The sequence below is a fragment of the Lonchura striata genome, chromosome 9 (genome assembly GCF_050655825.1).
Source record: "Lonchura striata isolate lonStrDom1 chromosome 9, ASM5065582v1, whole genome shotgun sequence".
Taxonomy (NCBI): Eukaryota; Metazoa; Chordata; class Aves; order Passeriformes; family Estrildidae; genus Lonchura; species Lonchura striata.
Genome location: NC_140711.1, coordinates 8,402,080 through 8,420,811, shown reverse-complemented (window position 1 = coordinate 8,420,811; position 18,732 = coordinate 8,402,080). Strand labels below are relative to the sequence as shown.

The following is an 18,732-nucleotide window of genomic DNA, read 5'->3' as shown; positions in this document are numbered from 1 at the left end:
AAGGTTCTTCCCTCTCCCATGGTTACAAATGGAACCCCAATGACGGGGCACTGTCCAATGTTGGTAGAGCTCCTTGAATGGACTGCAGAGGAATAGAAAGAAATTGGCAGGAAAAGAGGAAAAGAAGCCACAGATGAAAGGAGCAAGAAAGGAGCAGTGGACAGGGGCGGGCATACAGGTAATGCCACACGCAGTAACTTGGTGATGCTGTGGGAATGATCCAACCTGGAAACACCTGCCCAGAGCATGTAGCCCAATCTCCATTTTTGGATGCATCTGACATAGCAGCAGTGGTCCCAGAGCAGCGTCCTGTGCCGGACCCATTCGGAGTGGGTGGTCTTGCACCTCAGCAGGAGAGGAGAGCTGTGAGTGTGTAAGCAGGCTGAGGCAAAGCCTGAGGGAACCAAAAGGCCAAGGTCCCACTGAGATTTGAACTCAGATCACTGGATTCAGAGTCCAGAGTGCTCACCATTACACCATAGGACCTCCTGCACCACACACCTCTGCTCCTGTGCTGAGCCTCACTCAGCCTTCTGCTCCCACCTGAGGCTGCCTCTCTCTCCACCGCCTTGGACATCTCTCTCCAAGTGCAGCCTTCCTGCAGGGCTGCCAGGCACTCTCTAATCACACCATCCTTCAGGGCAGCAGCACAGCTCCTTCTGCAAGCCTGACGTGGCCTCTCTTACAAGCACCAGGCTTGAAATCGGGCACCATCTTGTCTTTGCCAAATTGCAACAAGCCCTTTCTGACTCAGCCAAAGTTACCTTGGGAAGTCACCTTCACACAGCAGAAGCTGCCTTGCCTTCTCTTCTCCAACCCAGGTCAGTCCATCCCCTTAAGGATTAATGAGAGGGAAACAGTGCTCCATCTCTTTAAAAGGTGAAGAAAGACCCAAGTGGGGAACCCAGGAAAGGGGCTGGAGAGGCAAGCAGAAAGGGCAGGTGCCACACCAAGGGCTGAGCAACAACTGAGCTTCAGTCACTCATTGCGAAGAAGACCTTCACTCACTGCCTAGGGTGCAGAGCAAGGAGGACAGAGACCTCTCTGGGAACTCTTCCCTCTCGCAAGGAACTCGAGTGCACAGCAATCCCAGGGGGACTCAAGCCTAAATGCCCGCTCAAAGCAGGGCTGGAGGCAAAGCAAGGAGAAGGCAACGGCAGTGCCTGAGCCCCATGGCAACCCCAGCCTGATGTCCAGGTGTTCTCTGCCCACCCTGCTGCAGTGGCTCACCACTCACTGGGAGTCTCTGCAGGATCCAGGGCAGCTCCTGCAGTTGGCTTTTGCCAAGGCTGACTTGGCTCAAAACCAGTGTGTGCCTGCTGGGCTGGGAGGTGCCCGGAGTCCTGGGCAGGAGCCCGGCTGAGGGAAGCAGGAGCAGCAGCTCGACCGTTCAGTGGCAGGAGAAAATGCAGAGAGAAGGATGTGTGCCCTTCGGGACCAGGAGAGGTCAGGTGGTGTTATTCTAGTTTTATCATTTTTACTAAAAGCAGGTAGCAGGTGTCGAGGGAAGAGGAAGGCTATGGCCAGCGTTGCCCAAAGAGCTACAGCCAAGCCGGGTAAAAGCTGTTGGGCGAGGCAGTGTCGGTGAAAAAGTGCCTTAGCAGAGGATGGTTTTGATCCATCGACCTCTGGGTTATGGGCCCAGCACGCTCCCGCTGCGCCACTCTGCTCCTCCTCAGGCCTGCCTGCCATTGCCCTCCCTGCAGCCTGATGCTGCCGGGCACTGCTGGCCCTCACTGCTTCCCTTCCCCTCTGCTCGGCCTCCCCCACCCCGCACTATAGACCCCCTGACAAATTCATCTCCCTTCGCCGTCTGCTCCACACCTCCAGGGCCTGGCCTTGCCCTTCCCTCACAGCCCTGCTCACAGCCCTGCACAGCCCCCTGCCCTTTGACACCCACGCTCCCCCTGCACCTGCTCATCGCACCCCCGCAGGCACGCTGCAGCCTTGGGCCTTGCGAGGGACCAGGCCACCTCAAATCCACCCCCACATCCTGACACCTGCAGCCCTGCCCTCACATACAGCGCCGCTCCCAGCACGCTGACGGACTGCACCTGCCTGCCCCTTCACACCTCTGCTGGCCAACGAGGGACGCGGATTGCCTTTGCCTGCAACTGCCAACAGAAAGAATGCTCCTCTTTTAGCTCTGCACATTCTGGTGCCTCAGCTCAAGCCTGCTCCTGGCTACTCTGATGTAAAAGCTCTGACTTCTGGCCACTTGGTGCCCGGCAGGTTGGCAAGCTGAGGATCCTTGCCTTTAACACTTGGTGCTACTGCGAGGTGATGGAGTGCTCAGCTCCAGGAGCTGTGCAGGCCTGCATTTGTCCTTTCCTTCTTCACTGTGGCTGCTGCAAGTGCAGGAGCCCTCTGGAAGCTCCAGCTGCTGTCCATGGCACCCACCTGTGGGGCGGTACCTGTGCAGCGTGAGCAGCTGCCCGCAGCCCAAAAGGGGCACGTGCCCCGTAGTTGGCAGGATTCGAACCTGCGCGGGGAAACCCCAATGGATTTCTAGTCCATCGCCTTCACCACTCGGCCACAACTACCTGCTCCAGCTCTCCTGGCCCTGCTCCTCACAGACCCTCTGCCACGACACTGACACCCAGGCACTTCGGGACAAGGCTCCCGTTACAAACGACACTTTGACATTGCCTAAAAAATCACTGACACGGGTAGCAGTAAAAGCCACATTTCATATTAAAGGAAAGCACGGCAAAGTTCCTTGGCAAGATTCACTCTACTACTGACAGGGCACTTAAGGCACAACAAGATAAAACAAGCAATGACCAAACCAAACCCAAGCAATCAAAACAGAAATGAACCGAGAACTATCTAGGGGAGTGTCTGTGTGTGTGCCTGGGTTTCTATGTGTATGAGTATGTGTGTGCGTGTGACAAAACACAGTGAGGGCAAGGATGCAAAGTACCACAGCCTAAAAGCTTGACAGCCTGCCAACTTAACATTAAATTAACTCGTCCCTAATACCTAATTAATATCTTTCCCTTAAAATTTGACAGAAAGAAAAACACTTAATAGCGTTTAACCTAACTGACGACTTCAAAGTTTTACTTAGCAACTTAGCAAAATAACAACCCTTGGCAGCATTCAGGTAAGTCTGTAACTATAACTGAACCTTCCTCAGATCTCGAGGGTACTCAAATATCTAAGAAAGCAGTATTTCTCCCAGATTTGCTACAGCAAATATATGCACATGTGCATGCACACAGACGTGAAGAGTCAGTACAAGCAACGTACCTGTGAAAAATTCCCCTCAGTGGTTAGTGAAACACTCACTTTGGATGCCTTTGCATCTCCCGACGGGCGAATGGTCAGGCATCAGGGAGTGAGGCTATCAGCCCGGGATTCCTCCTTGTTGGGCCAGCCTCCAAGTAAAGCAGCCCTGAGAGTTCACTGGCTGGGAGAGCCGTCCCACTCCGAGGGACACCGCTGGTCACTGCCTGCTGCGAGCCAGGAGAGCTCAAATGGTCTCATTTTGGACCACTCTCTATAGGGTTGTAAGAGGCTTTAGTCATAACAAGGTTTCATCCCGGCCAGTTTGTGCTGGCACTTTCTTGGAAAGTGTGACAATGGGAATGTTGTGGCATTCAGGAAAAAAAACTTTTTCCCTAGACCAGCCATTTTCAAGGGGCATTTTGAATAGGTGTATTTTCACACCTAAATACAGAGTGTGAGTGTGTCTGTGTGTGAGAGAGAGAACAGAAAATGGTATGGCTGTTGTCACCGTGAATTTGAGATTAAGTCCTTGCTGTGACCAACATTGGACAGTGCCCCGTCATTGGGGTTCCATTTGTAACCATGAGAGAGGGAAGAACCTTCCTTGCTGAGCAGGTGGTAGGTGAGGGAGGAGGAGAACAAACGACCACAAGTCTCCAGCGGTGCTGCACAAAGGCTTTAATGAGAAGGAGCAAAAGCAGCGTGACAGAACAGAGGCCAAGGAACACGTGTGGGGGGCCAGGGAGGGAAAGAGATGGGCCCATTTGCCGAGGCCAAGGGGGATGATGCGCCGGGCTCAGCAGATCTGACCGCAGCGGGGGAAAGGCAGACACAGGCCTGAGCCCCCCAGGCCAAGGGAGCCCCCAGAAGAGATGGGAACCCCCGCGGTGCTGAGGGAGCTGCCCACAGCAGCTGACAGAGAGGATCCCACGGCTGTGCTCTGAGGGAAAGAGGTGAGGATGGGGCCCGGCAGGGTCACCACCACTGGAGAAGGCTCGATGTACACCGTGGAGTCAGCGCAGCGGGCGAGGCAGGGCTCAGTGCAGCTGCTTGCAAGGGGGGTTGGGCCACAGGGGCCGCAGGGCCGTGGGGGACAGGGTCTGCAGCAAGACATCTCTCGGTGCCGAAGGCAAAGCTGCAACACAGAGCAGGGAGCACCAACCGGCTCAGGATCAGTCTGTCTCTCTGTCCCTCAGCTCTCTCCAGGGACACGGTGGCTCTTCTAAACACACCCTGTGCCTACAGCTCCCACCACCCTCCTGGTGCCCTCCGAGTGGCACAGCACGGGAAGGCCGCCCCACTTCAGCAATAGCAGCCAGCACAGTGGCTTTAAGGCCCCTGTGCAAAGACTGGTCCCGGCCCTTCTCCAGAACAGACATGGCTGTGTTTGAGACGCCCCGGGATGCGCTGGGACATTTTGTTACACCATGGCAGGTGCAAATGCTGCTGGGCACATCCCCCTGAGGCTGAGCCCCATTGATCTCCTTCTGCTGGAACAAAGCCCCCTCTTCCCAGCTGTCCCCAGCCACCAGCATGGAAAGGCTGACGGCCTCCAACAGCTCTGTCTCAGGGCCAAGCTGAGGCAGCCCAAGGATCAAGCCGGGCAACCTCCATGACAGCAGCTCAGCCCACAGGGAGGGATGGAGAGGACTCGGGCTTACCTCGTTCCTTGAGGAAAGGGAGACCAGAGACCAGGATGCAGAGCCGGGAGCAGTGCAGCCTTTTATGCTGGGTCCAGAGCCCTGTGGGGCCACAAACATTCCTTGTTTGTGAAACACCCAAACTCCTGGGAGGGGCAACTTGCAAGGTCTCCCTGTTGATGAGGTCCCTACCTCAGACATCTCTGGCGTTTTTCATCAGTTTTACACCAATCAACGTAGAAATGATTAATGTGTGTTCCAGATTCCTAGGCCAAGTTTTTTTGGAGGTCCCACCCCAGTGTATATGGTTAGTTGAAATGAATTTTTGTAGTGTCTGTTACATTCTGTCACTTGTTCTCCTTGATGGTTAATTTGCCTCCAGTTCTAGTTAAATTCAACCATTAAGTGACACCTCAGGTCAGCTCTCAGGAGCTTTCAGTGCAGGCACTCAGGCTCATCCTGAGAGTCATTTCTCCCACAGGACATCACAGATGTACAGGAGACTGTGGGTCAGTTGAGGCACAGAGTCAACACTGCACAACCCCATAGTGGGGAAGAGACCCAACTCTGCAGGGAGGTGGCCAAGCTCAGAGGCAAGGAAAGTCCATGTTCAGCTGAATGGATGTCCCCTGCAGGCCTGAGTGACAGTCATGGGGAACTTGCAGACAGTCCACAGGCCAAGCCATGGCCTGTTTTGTGATCAAAGAGATGCTGTGTCCATCCCTGCAAGAGCCCCACAGCCACACTGACCTGTTTTGCTCAATGTGCTCATCCCAGAGGCCAGAGACTTGGCTGGTGGATTTTGGGGAAAGGCTGAGGGCAGGGAGCTCAAAAATGTTTTTTTTCTGGGTCTTTCTGGAATTTTCTTTCATGCGACTTCTGATTGCTGCCTCGTGCCCTTTGCCAGTGCACCTCTCAGGAGAGTTTGGCTTCATTCTCTCCAGAGCCCTCAGGAGGTGGTGGAGGCAGCAGCTCCATGCTCCCCTCCATGCCTTGCCCATCCCCAGCAGGTTGCACAAGCGCAGTGCCCTCGGCCTCCCCCATGCATCAGGTGCTTCAGCCCTTATGTTCTGCCTGCTCCTATGGCAGTGCCTCTCTCTGTAAGAGACCCCCATGTACACCTCCCCTATCCCTGGGGACACCAAATGGGAACACCAACCCAGATGTGGCCTGTGCAGTGCCAAGGAAAGGGTATCAGCCATGGAGTGATCAGATGCCAGGCTTATGAGGTGAAATCTGGGCATGGACAATAAGGAACTCTCTGGATTAGGGGGACAGCTCCCCAGAGGACTCAGAGTGAAAACTCTCTTGGGGCAGATGTTCTCTCTGCTTTCCTGCCTTTCTGCCCCATAGGAGTTCCTTGTCACTGGCCAGAGAGTGCAATGCAGGGCAAGTGGCATTCCCTGCACATACCCAGCCCTGTGCTCTCCAGGCTGCCACGGCATGTGCTCACCAGTGCAGACAGCCCCAGTGTCATGTCCTGCTGATCATTCCCCTTTAGGACTTGGGAGGCTCCTCTGCAGGAGCCCTTTCCATCTCCTGGTGGCCTCCCAGGGGTGCAGGGCATCTTGGATTTCTGCCCAGGAGACAAAGACCTGTGTGACAGTGGCAGTGTTCAGAGGACAATGGGACAAGGCCCACAGCTTCTGGAGGTAGCTGGGAAGTTTATTCTTCTCTGAGTGGGAGCAAAGGACTTGCAGAGGTCTCTGCCCACCTCCATTTCCTGGGCCCTTGAGCAGCCACCAAAAGGCAATGCCTTTTGTAAAACTGCAGCAGCAGCAGCACAGGATTACATCGACATGCAAGGTGGATTGGGACCAGTCCTAAAAGGTCTGGAAATGCCCTTGACAAAGGCAAAACCTTTCATAGGAAAGAGGCTATGTGCTTTGGTATCCCTGGAATGCCTGAGTCCAGGGCACCATGTGCACTCATTTCCACATTAGCATGATTCAGGTTTGCCTGGAGCTCATGGATTTTCCCAACTCTTCCACATCACAATGATTCCCACAAGCTCTGGGAGACTGATCCAATATCCCTTTGAACTGTGAAATGAATTGAATGGGCAAAGTGATGCCTGCCCCAGGAAAAGGAGCCATGAGCCTCTTCCCCAAAGCTGCCATCCACATCCCAGCCTCAGGGCTGGACACACTGAGCAAAGTGGGTCAGTTTGTGTTTGAGAAAATGGGTCAATTTGTCTTTCAGGGAGAGATGTAGGCATGCCTTTGATCACCTTCCTACGTGTTGATTTCCTTGTTTTCTGGAGGATCCCAACTTCCCAAGCTGAGGCCAGAGGTTGTCAAGTGCCAAGATCAGGGCAATCCCAAACCTGGGCACAGGCTAGGCCTTGAGTGGACAGAGAGCAGCCCTGTGGAGGGGGACTTGCAGGGTCTGGTGGTTGATATACTGAACATGGAACTGCACTGCCTGCTGGCAGCCCAGTGCAAAAATCCAGTCATATTCTGGGCTGCATCCAGACCTGTGTGGCCCGCAGGTCGATGGAGGGGATTGTGCTGCTCTGCTCGGCTCTCATGACACTGTACCTGGGGTACTGCCTCCAGCTCTAGAAGTCACAGCCTAAGAAACACACGGACCTGCTGCAGTGGGTCCAGAGGAGCCACAAAGAGCACCAGGCAGCTGGAGCCACTGCCCTGTGAGGACAGGCTGAGAGGGTTGGGGTTGTGTAGCCAAGAGAGGAGAAGGCTCCCAGGAGACATTCAGTTAAGAAAGGGAAGGATGCCTGGTTGGGATGTGTAGTGATGGGCCAAGTGCTACCAGTTTAAAACTGAAAACTTGTATTTAGTTCTGATGTTATATTAGATACACACACACACACACACACACATATATATTTGTATATATATTTAGATTAGATATTGGGAAGGAATCTTTGCCTGTGAGAGGAGTGGGACACTGCAACAGGTTTTCCAGAGAAGTTGTGCAACCTGTTTAATGGGGGTAAGAGCTAGATGATTTTAAGGTCCATTCTATTCCCAAGTGATTCTGAGGGTCATTACAAGATTTTGGGTTGTAAGAATAAAGAGAACATTTGAGATGAAAGAGGCAGGGACCTCATCAGCAGGGAGGCCTTGCAAGTTGCCCCTCCCAGGAGTTTGGGTGTTTCACAAACAAGGAATGTTTGTGGCCCCACAGGGCTCTGGACCCAGCATAAAAGGCTGTGCTGCTCCCGGCTCTGCATCCTGGTCTCTGGCCTCCCTTTCCTCGAGGAACGAGGTAAGCCTGAGTCCTCTCCATCCCTCCCTGTGGGCTGAGCTGCTGTCATGGAGGCTGCCCAGCTTGATCCTTGGGCTGCCTCAGCTTGGCCCTGAGACAGAGCTGTTGGAGGCCGTCAGCCTTTCCATGCTGGTGGCTGGGGACAGCTGGGAAGAGGGGGCTTTGTTCCAGCAGAAGGGGATCAATGGGGCTCAGCCTCAGGGGGATGTGCCCAGCAGCATTTGCACCTGCCGTGGTGTAACAAAATGTCCCAGGGCATCCCGGGACGTCTCAAACACAGCCATGTCTGTTCTGGAGAAGGGCCGGGACCAGTCTTTGCACAGGGGCCTTAAAGCCACTGTGCTGGCTGCTATTGCTGAAGTGGGGCGGCCTTCCCGTGCTGTGCCACTCGGAGGGCACCAGGAGGGTGGTGGGAGCTGTAGGCACAGGGTGTGTTTAGAAGAGCCACCGTGTCCCTGGAGAGAGCTGAGGGACAGAGAGACAGACTGATCCTGAGCCGGTTGGTGCTCCCTGCTCTGTGTTGCAGCTTTGCCTTCGGCACCGAGAGATGTCTTGCTGCAGACCCTGTCCCCCACGGCCCTGCGGCCCCTGTGGCCCAACCCCCCTTGCAAGCAGCTGCACTGAGCCCTGCCTCGCCCGCTGCGCTGACTCCACGGTGTACATCGAGCCTTCTCCAGTGGTGGTGACCCTGCCGGGCCCCATCCTCACCTCTTTCCCTCAGAGCACAGCCGTGGGATCCTCTCTGTCAGCTGCTGTGGGCAGCTCCCTCAGCACCGCGGGGGTTCCCATCTCTTCTGGGGGCTCCCTTGGCCTGGGGGGCTCAGGCCTGTGTCTGCCTTTCCCCCGCTGCGGTCAGATCTGCTGAGCCCGGCGCATCATCCCCCTTGGCCTCGGCAAATGGGCCCATCTCTTTCCCTCCCTGGCCCCCCACACGTGTTCCTCGGCCTCTGTTCTGTGACGCTGCTTTTGCTCCTTCTCATTAAAGCCTTTGTGCAGCACCGCTGGAGACTTGTGGTAGTTTGTTCTCCTCCTCCCTCACCTGCCACCTGCTCTGCCTGTGTGAGCACTGGCTGCTGTCCTGAGCTTACCAGCAGCTGCTCTAAGAACTTACAGAAATTACACCAGAGCACCAGAGCCTCAGTCACTGAGCTTGACTCTGTAACCTGGAGATGAGAGACCTGTAGGGTTTGGCACCAATTTGTTCCTTGAGAGCATTAAAACCAATATTTTGAGTAACATTTCATTTCTGTCAAAGATTCTCCACCAAATCATAGCAAAATCAAGATTCTATTGCTGGTGAGGGGATGTGTCAATGGTGCGAGTACGGGTTTGTGGGCTGGAAAGGAGAAAAGCTCTTCTTTTCATGCCTGGACATAGGGACTGTGACTTCAGCAGTGTTTGAAGGGAAAGTTTACACTCTTACTCACTAAATGGATGAAGCATAAATAGAATATTGAATTGAAATAAATGGTTAATGTTTTAAAGGGAACATGGTGCATTCAGAAGTGTATGATAAGCAAACAATATGGATCCAAAATTCAAAGGGTGCAAAAGTGCTTGGTAGCACGTGATCCACAGTCACAGCAAGGACATAATTTCAAATTCACGGTGACAACAGCCATACCAATATCTGTTCTCTCTCTCTCACACATAGACACACTCACACTCTGTATTTAGGTGTGTAAATACACCTATCAAAAATGCCCCTTGAAAATGGCTGGTCTAGGAAAATAGTTTCTTTTCCTGAATGCCACAACATTCCCATTGTCACACTTTCCAAGAAAGGGCCAGCACAAACTGGCCGGGATGAAACCTTGTTACGACTAAAGCCTCTTACAACCCTATAGAGAGTGGTCCAAAATGAGACCATTTGAGCTCTCCTGGCTCGCAGCAGGCAGTGACCAGCGGTGTCCCTCGGAGTGGGACGGCTCTCCCAGCCAGTGAACTCTCAGGGCTGCTTTACTTGGAGGCTGGCCCAACAAGGAGGAATCCCAGGCTGATAGCCTCACTCCCTGATGCCTGACCATTCGCCCGTCGGGAGATGCAAAGGCATCCAAAGTGAGTGTTTCACTAACCACTGAGGGGACTTTTTCACAGGTACGTTGCTTGTACTGACTCTTCACGTCTGTGTGCATGCACATGTGCATATATTTGCTGTAGCAAATCTGGGAGAAATACTGCTTTCTTAGATGTTTAAGTACCCTCGAGATCTGAGGAAGGTTCAGTTATAGTTACAGACTTACCAGAATGCTGCCAAGGGTTGTTATTTTGCTAAGTTGCTAAGTAAAACTTTGAAGACGTAAGTTAGGTTAAATGCTATTAAGTGTTTTTCTTTCTGTCAAATTTTAAGGGAAAGATATTAATTAGGTATTAGGTACGAGTTAATTTAAAGTTAAGTTGGCAGGCCGTCAAGCTTTTAGGCTGTGGTACCTTGTATCCTTGCCCTCACTGTGTTTTGTCACACGCACACGCATACACATACACATAGAAACACAGGCACACACACAGACACTCCCCTAGATAGTTCTCGGTTCATTTCTGTTTTGATTGCTTGGGTTTGGTTTGGTCATTGCTTGTTTTATCTTGTTGTGCCTTAAGTGCCCTGTCAGTAGTAGAGTGAATCTTGCCAAGGAACTTTGCCGTGCTTTCCTTTAATATGAAATGTGGCTTTTACTGCTACCCGTGTCAGTGATTTTTTAGGCAATGTCAAAGTGTCGTTTGTAACGGGAGCCTTGTCCCGAAGTGCCTGGGTGTCAGTGTCGTGGCAGAGGGTCTGTGAGGAGCAGGGCCAGGAGAGCTGGAGCAGGTAGTTGTGGCCGAGTGGTGAAGGCGATGGACTAGAAATCCATTGGGGTTTCCCCGCGCAGGTTCGAATCCTGCCAACTACGGGGCACGCGCCCCTTTTGGGCTGCGGGCAGCTGCTCACGCTGCACAGGTACCGCCCCACAGGTGGGTGCCATGGACAGCAGCTGGAGCTTCCAGAGGGCTCCTGCACTTGCAGCAGCCACAGTGAAGAAGGAAAGGACAAATGCAGGCCTGCACAGCTCCTGGAGCTGAGCACTCCATCACCTCGCAGTAGCACCAAGTGTTAAAGGCAAGGATCCTCAGCTTGCCAACCTGCCGGGCACCAAGTGGCCAGAAGTCAGAGCTTTTACATCAGAGTAGCCAGGAGCAGGCTTGAGCTGAGGCACCAGAATGTGCAGAGCTAAAAGAGGAGCATTCTTTCTGTTGGCAGTTGCAGGCAAAGGCAATCCGCGTCCCTCGTTGGCCAGCAGAGGTGTGAAGGGGCAGGCAGGTGCAGTCCGTCAGCGTGCTGGGAGCGGCGCTGTATGTGAGGGCAGGGCTGCAGGTGTCAGGATGTGGGGGTGGATTTGAGGTGGCCTGGTCCCTCGCAAGGCCCAAGGCTGCAGCGTGCCTGCGGGGGTGCGATGAGCAGGTGCAGGGGGAGCGTGGGTGTCAAAGGGCAGGGGGCTGTGCAGGGCTGTGAGCAGGGCTGTGAGGGAAGGGCAAGGCCAGGCCCTGGAGGTGTGGAGCAGACGGCGAAGGGAGATGAATTTGTCAGGGGGTCTATAGTGCGGGGTGGGGGAGGCCGAGCAGAGGGGAAGGGAAGCAGTGAGGGCCAGCAGTGCCCGGCAGCATCAGGCTGCAGGGAGGGCAATGGCAGGCAGGCCTGAGGAGGAGCAGAGTGGCGCAGCGGGAGCGTGCTGGGCCCATAACCCAGAGGTCGATGGATCGAAACCATCCTCTGCTAAGGCACTTTTTCACCGACACTGCCTCGCCCAACAGCTTTTACCCGGCTTGGCTGTAGCTCTTTGGGCAACGCTGGCCATAGCCTTCCTCTTCCCTCGACACCTGCTACCTGCTTTTAGTAAAAATGATAAAACTAGAATAACACCACCTGACCTCTCCTGGTCCCGAAGGGCACACATCCTTCTCTCTGCATTTTCTCCTGCCACAGAACGGTCGAGCTGCTGCTCCTGCTTCCCTCAGCCGGGCTCCTGCCCAGGACTCCGGGCACCTCCCAGCCCAGCAGGCACACACTGGTTTTGAGCCAAGTCAGCCTTGGCAAAAGCCAACTGCAGGAGCTGCCCTGGATCCTGCAGAGACTCCCAGTGAGTGGTGAGCCACTGCAGCAGGGTGGGCAGAGAACACCTGGACATCAGGCTGGGGTTGCCATGGGGCTCAGGCAGTGCCGTTGCCTTCTCCTTGCTTTGCCTCCAGCCCTGCTTTGAGCAGGCATTTGGGCTTGTGTCCCCCTGGGATTGCTGTGCACTCGAGTTCCTTGCGAGAGGGAAGAGTTCCCAGAGAGGTCTCTGTCCTCCTTGCTCTGCACCCTAGGCAGTGAGTGAAGGTCTTCTTCGCAATGAGTGACTGAAGCTCAGTTGTTGCTCAGCTCTTGGTGTGGCACCTGCCCTTTCTGCTTGCCTCTCCAGCCCCTTTCCTGGGTTCCCCACTTGGGTCTTTTTTCACCTTTTAAAGAGATGGAGCACTGTTTCCCTCTCATTAATCCTTAAGGGGATGGACTGACCTGGGTTGGAGAAGAGAAGGCAAGGCAGCTTCTGCTGTGTGAAGGTGACTTCCCAAGGTAACTTTGGCTGAGTCAGAAAGGGCTTGTTGCAATTTGGCAAAGACAAGATGGTGCCTGATTTCAAGCCTGGTGCTTGTAAGAGAGGCCACGTCAGGCTTGCAGAAGGAGCTGTGCTGCTGCCCTGAAGGATGGTGTGATTAGAGAGTGCCTGGCAGCCCTGCAGGAAGGCTGCACTTGGAGAGAGATGTCCAAGGCGGTGGAGAGAGAGGCAGCCTCAGGTGGGAGCAGAAGGCTGAGTGAGGCTCAGCACAGGAGCAGAGGTGTGTGGTGCAGGAGGTCCTATGGTGTAATGGTGAGCACTCTGGACTCTGAATCCAGTGATCTGAGTTCAAATCTCAGTGGGACCTTGGCCTTTTGGTTCCCTCAGGCTTTGCCTCAGCCTGCTTACACACTCACAGCTCTCCTCTCCTGCTGAGGTGCAAGACCACCCACTCCGAATGGGTCCGGCACAGGACACAGGACGCTGCTCTGGGACCACTGCTACTGTGTCAGATGCATCCAAAAATGGAGATTGGTCTACACACTCTGGGCAGGTGTTTCCAGGTTGGATCATTCCCACAGCATCACCAAGATACTGCGTGTGGCATTACCTGTATGCCTGCCCCTGTCCACTGCTCCTTTCTTGCTCCTTTCATCTGTGGCTTCTTTTCCTCTTTTCCTGCCAATTTCTTTCTATTCCTCTGCAGTCCGTTCAAGGAGCTCTACCAACATTGGACAGTGCCCCGTCATTGGGGTTCCATTTGTAACCATGGGAGAGGGAAGAACCTTCCTTGCTGAGCAGGTGGTAGGTGAGGGAGGAGGAGAACAAACGACCACAAGTCTCCAGCGGTGCTGCACAAAGGCTTTAATGAGAAGGAGCAAAAGCAGTGTCACAGAACAGAGGCCAAGGAACACGTGTGGGGGGCCAGGGAGGGAAAGAGATGGGCCCATTTGCCGAGGCCAAGGGGGATGATGCGCCGGGCTCAGCAGATCTGACCGCAGCGGGGGAAAGGCAGACACAGGCCTGAGCCCCCCAGGCCAAGGGAGCCCCCAGAAGAGATGGGAACCCCCGCGGTGCTGAGGGAGCTGCCCACAGCAGCTGACAGAGAGGATCCCACGGCTGTGCTCTGAGGGAAAGAGGTGAGGATGGGGCCCGGCAGGGTCACCACCACTGGAGAAGGCTCGATGTACACCGTGGAGTCAGCGCAGCGGGCGAGGCAGGGCTCAGTGCAGCTGCTTGCAAGGGGGGTTGGGCCACAGGGGCCGCAGGGCTGTGGGGGACAGGGTCTGCAGCAAGACATCTCTCGGTGCCGAAGGCAAAGCTGCAACACAGAGCAGGGAGCACCAACCGGCTCAGGATCAGTCTGTCTCTCTGTCCCTCAGCTCTCTCCAGGGACACGGTGGCTCTTCTAAACACACCCTGTGCCTACAGCTCCCACCACCCTCCTGGTGCCCTCCGAGTGGCACAGCACGGGAAGGCCGCCCCACTTCAGCAATAGCAGCCAGCACAGTGGCTTTAAGGCCCCTGTGCAAAGACTGGTCCCGGCCCTTCTCCAGAACAGACATGGCTCTGTTTGAGACGTCCCGGGATGCCCCGGGACATTTTGTTACACCACGGCAGGTGCAAATGCTGCTGGGCACATCCCCCTGAGGCTGAGCCCCATTGATCCCCTTCTGCTGGAACAAAGCCCCCTCTTCCCAGCTGTCCCCAGCCACCAGCATGGAAAGGCTGACAGCCTCCAACAGCTCTGTCTCAGGGCCAAGCTGAGGCAGCCCAAGGATCAAGCCGGGCAACCTCCATGACAGCAGCTCAGCCCACAGGGAGGGATGGAGAGGACTCAGGCTTACCTCGTTCCTTGAGGAAAGGGAGGCCAGAGACCAGGATGCAGAGCCGGGAGCAGCGCAGCCTTTTATGCTGGGTCCAGAGCCCTGTGGGACCACAAACATTCCTTGTTTGTGAAACACCCAAACTCCTGGGAGGGGCAACTTGCAAGGCCTCCTTGCTGATCAGGTCCCTGCCTCTTTAATCTCAAATGTTCTCTTTCTTCTTACAACCCAAAATGCTGTGATGACTCTTGGGATCACTTGGGGATAGAATGGACCTTAAAATCATCTAGCTCTTACCCCCATATAACGGGTTGCACAACTTCTCTTGAAAACCTCTTACAGTGTCCACAATCAAGACGAAGATTCCTTCCCAATATTTGATCTAAGTATATATATCAAATGTATATATCTGAAACCAAATCAAAATACGTGTTTTCAGTCTCAAATTGGTTGCACTTAGCCCATCACTACACATTCCAACCAAGTATTCCCTTTCTTAACTGAATGTCTCCTGGGAGCCTTCTCCTCTCTTGGCTGCACAACCCCAACCCTCTCAGCCTGTCCTCACAGGGCAGTGGCTCCAGTTGCCTGGTGCTCTTTGTGGCTCCTCTGGACCCACTGCAGCAGGTCTGTGTGTTTCTATGGCTGTGACTTCTAGAGCTGGAGGCAGTACCCCAGGTACGGTGTCATGAGAGCCGAGCAGAGCAGCACAATCCCCTCCATCGACCTGCGGGCCACACAGGTCTGGATGCAGCCCAGAATATGACTGGATTATTGCACTGGGCTGCCAGCAGGCAGTGCAGGTCCATGTTCAGTATATCAACCACCAGACCCTGCAAGTTCCCCTCCACAGGGCTGCTCTCTGTCCATTCAAGGCCTAGCCTGTGTCCAGGTTTGGGATTGCCCTGATCTTGGCACTTGACAACCTCTGGCCTCTGCTTGGGAAGTTGGGATCCTTCAGAAAACAAGGAAATCAACACGTAGGAAGGTGATCAAAGGCATGCCTCCATCTCTCCCTGAAAGACAAATTGACCCATTTTCTCAAACACAAACTGACCCACTTTGCTCAGTGTGTCCAGCCCTGAGGCTGGGATGTGGATGGCAGCTTTGGGGAAGAGGCTCATGGCTTCTTTTCCTGGGGCAGGCATCACTTTGCCCATTCAATTAATTTCACAGTTCAAAGGGATATTGGATCAGTCTCCCAGAGCTTGTGGGAATCATTGTGATGTGGAAGAGTTGGGAAAATCCATGAGCTCCAGGCAAACCTGAATCATGCTAATGTGGAAATGAGTGCACATGGTGCCCTGGACTCAGGCATTCCAGGGATACCAAAGCACATAGCCTCTTTTCTATGAAAGGTTTTGCTTTTTTAAAGGGCATTTCCAGACCTTTTAGGACTGGTCCCAATCCACCTTGCATGTCGATGTAATCCTGTGCTGCTGCTGCTGCAATTTTACAAAAGGCATTGCCTTTTGGTGGCTGCTCAAGGGCCCAGGAAATGGAGGTGGGGAGAGACCTCTGCAAGTCCTCTGCTCCCACTCAGAGAAGAATAAACTTCCCAGCTACATCCAGAAGCTGTGGGCCTTGTCCCATTGTCCTCTGAACACTGCCACTGTCACACAGGTCTTTGTCTCCTGGGCAGAAATCCAAGATGCCCTGCACCCCTGGGAGGCCACCAGGAGATGGAAAGGGCTCCTGCAGAGGAGCCTCCCAAGTCCTAAAGGGGAATGATCAGCAGGACATGACACTGGGGCTGTCTGCACTGGTGAGCACATGCCGTGGCAGCCTGGAGAGCACAGGGCTGGGTATGTGCAGGGAATGCCACTTGCCCTGCATTGCACTCTCTGGCCAGTGACAAGGAACTCCTATGGGGCAGAAAGGCAGGAAAGCAGAGAGAACATCTGCCCCAAGAGAGTTTTCACTCTGAGTCCTCTGGAGAGCTGTCCCCCTAATCCAGAGAGTTCCTTATTATCCATGCCCAGATCTCACCTCATAAGCCTGGCATCTGATCACTCCATGGCTGATACCCTTTCCTTGGCACTGCACAGGCCACATCTGGGCTGGTGTTCCCATTTGGTGTCCCCAGGGATAGGGGAGGTGTACATGGGGGTCTCTTACAGAGAGAGGCACTGCCATAGGAGCAGGCAGAACATAAGGGCTGAAGCACCTGATGCATGGGGGAGGCCGAGGGCACTGCGCTTGTGCAACCTGCTGGAGATGGGCAAGGCATGGAGGGGAGCATGGAGCTGCTGCCTCCACCACCTCCTGAGGGCTCTGGAGAGAATGAAGCCAAACTCTCCTGAGAGGTGCACTGGCAAAGGGCACGAGGCAGCAATCAGAAGTCGCATGAAAGAAAATCCCAGAAAGACCCAGAAAAAAAACATTTTTGAGCTCCCTGCCCTCAGCCTTTCCCCAAAATCCACCAGCCAAGTCTCTGGCCTCTGGGATGAGCACACTGAGCTAAACAGGTCAGTGTGGCTGTGGGGCTCTTGCAGGGATGGACACAGCATCTCTTTGATCACAAAACAGGCCATGGCATGGCCTGTGGACTGTCTGCAAGTTCCCCATGACTGTCACTCAGGCCTGCAGGGGACATCCATTCAGCTGAACATGGACTTTCCTTGCCTCTGAGCTTGGCCACCTCCCTGCAGAGTTGGGTCTCTTCCCCACTATGGGGTTGTGCAGTGTTGACTCTGTGCCTCAACTGACCCACAGTGTCCTGTACGTCTGTGATGTCCTGTGGGAGAAATGACTCTCAGGATGAGCCTGAGTGCCTGCACTGAAAGCTCCTCAGAGCTGACCTGAGGTGTCACTTAATGGTTGAATTTAACTAGAACTGGAGGCAAATTAACCATCAAGGAGAACAAGTGACAGAATGTAACAGACACTACAAAAATTCATTTCAACTAACCATATACACTGGCGTGGGACCTCCAAAAAAACTTGGCCTAGGAATCTGGAACACACATTAATCATTTCTACGTTGATTGGTGTAAAACTGCTGAAAAACGCCAGAGATGTCTGAGGTAGGGACCTCATCAACAGGGAGGCCTTGCAAGTTGCCCCTCCCAGGAGTTTGGGTGTTTCACAAACAAGGAATGTTTGTGGCCCCACAGGGCTCTGGACCCAGCATAAAAGGCTGCGCTGCTCCCGGCTCTGCATCCTGGTCTCTGGCCTCCCTTTCCTCAAGGAACGAGGTAAGCCTGAGTCCTCTCCATCCCTCCCTGTGGGCTGAGCTGCTGTCATGGAGGCTGCCCGGCTTGATCCTTGGGCTGCCTCAGCTTGGCCCTGAGACAGAGCTGTTGGAGGCCGTCAGCCTTTCCATGCTGGTGGCTGGGGACAGCTGGGAAGAGGGGGCTTTGTTCCAGCAGAAGGGGATCAATGGGGCTCAGGCTCAGGGGGATGTGCCCAGCAGCATTTGCACCTGCCGTGGTGTAACAAAATGTCCCAGGGCATCCCGGGACGTCTCAAACACAGCCATGTCTGTTCTGGAGAAGGGCCGGGACCAGTCTTTGCACAGGGGCCTTAAAGCCACTGTGCTGGCTGCTATTGCTGAAGTGGGGCGGCCTTCCCGTGCTGTGCCACTCGGAGGGCACCAGGAGGGTGGTGGGAGCTGTAGGCACAGGGTGTGTTTAGAAGAGCCACCGTGTCCCTGGAGAGAGCTGAGGGACAGAGAGACAGACTGATCCTGAGCCGGTTGGTGCTCCCTGCTCTGTGTTGCAGCTTTGCCTTCGGCACCGAGAGATGTCTTGCTGCAGACCCTGTCCCCCACGGCCCTGCGGCCCCTGTGGCCCAACCCCCCTTGCAAGCAGCTGCACTGAGCCCTGCCTCGCCCGCTGCGCTGACTCCACGGTGTACATCGAGCCTTCTCCAGTGGTGGTGACCCTGCCGGGCCCCATCCTCACCTCTTTCCCTCAGAGCACAGCCGTGGGATCCTCTCTGTCAGCTGCTGTGGGCAGCTCCCTCAGCACCGCGGGGGTTCCCATCTCTTCTGGGGGCTCCCTTGGCCTGGGGGGCTCAGGCCTGTGTCTGCCTTTCCCCCGCTGCGGTCAGATCTGCTGAGCCCGGCGCATCATCCCCCTTGGCCTCGGCAAATGGGCCCATCTCTTTCCCTCCCTGGCCCCCCACACGTGTTCCTTGGCCTCTGTTCTGTCACGCTGCTTTTGCTCCTTCTCATTAAAGCCTTTGTGCAGCACCGCTGGAGACTTGTGGTCATTTGTTCTCCACCTCCCTCAC

General features: G+C 54.6%; 1 long non-coding RNA gene and 6 other non-coding genes across 7 annotated transcripts; 4 read left to right on the top strand and 3 right to left on the bottom strand.

The window, feature by feature from the left end:
* Nucleotides 1-414: 414 nt before the first annotated feature.
* On the bottom strand, nt 415-486 carry TRNAQ-CUG (transfer RNA glutamine (anticodon CUG)). The gene has a single exon. It is a non-coding gene; the product is annotated as a tRNA-Gln (tRNA).
* A 1,112-nt stretch (nt 487-1,598) lies between these two features.
* Nucleotides 1,599-1,670, bottom strand: TRNAM-CAU (transfer RNA methionine (anticodon CAU)). Its single transcript has one exon. It is a non-coding gene; the product is annotated as a tRNA-Met (tRNA).
* A 791-nt stretch (nt 1,671-2,461) lies between these two features.
* Nucleotides 2,462-2,543, bottom strand: TRNAS-AGA (transfer RNA serine (anticodon AGA)). The gene has a single exon. It is a non-coding gene; the product is annotated as a tRNA-Ser (tRNA).
* An 8,365-nt stretch (nt 2,544-10,908) lies between these two features.
* TRNAS-AGA (transfer RNA serine (anticodon AGA)) lies at nt 10,909-10,990 on the top strand. Its single transcript has one exon. It is a non-coding gene; the product is annotated as a tRNA-Ser (tRNA).
* A 791-nt stretch (nt 10,991-11,781) lies between these two features.
* On the top strand, nt 11,782-11,853 carry TRNAM-CAU (transfer RNA methionine (anticodon CAU)). The gene has a single exon. It is a non-coding gene; the product is annotated as a tRNA-Met (tRNA).
* A 1,112-nt stretch (nt 11,854-12,965) lies between these two features.
* TRNAQ-CUG (transfer RNA glutamine (anticodon CUG)) lies at nt 12,966-13,037 on the top strand. Its single transcript has one exon. It is a non-coding gene; the product is annotated as a tRNA-Gln (tRNA).
* Nucleotides 13,038-15,271: 2,234 nt separating this feature from the next.
* Nucleotides 15,272-18,691, top strand: LOC146766619 (uncharacterized). Its single transcript, XR_014957300.1, has 2 exons — nt 15,272-17,693; nt 18,220-18,691. It is a non-coding gene; the product is annotated as an uncharacterized LOC146766619 (long non-coding RNA).
* The last annotated feature ends 41 nt before the right edge of the window (nt 18,692-18,732 follow it).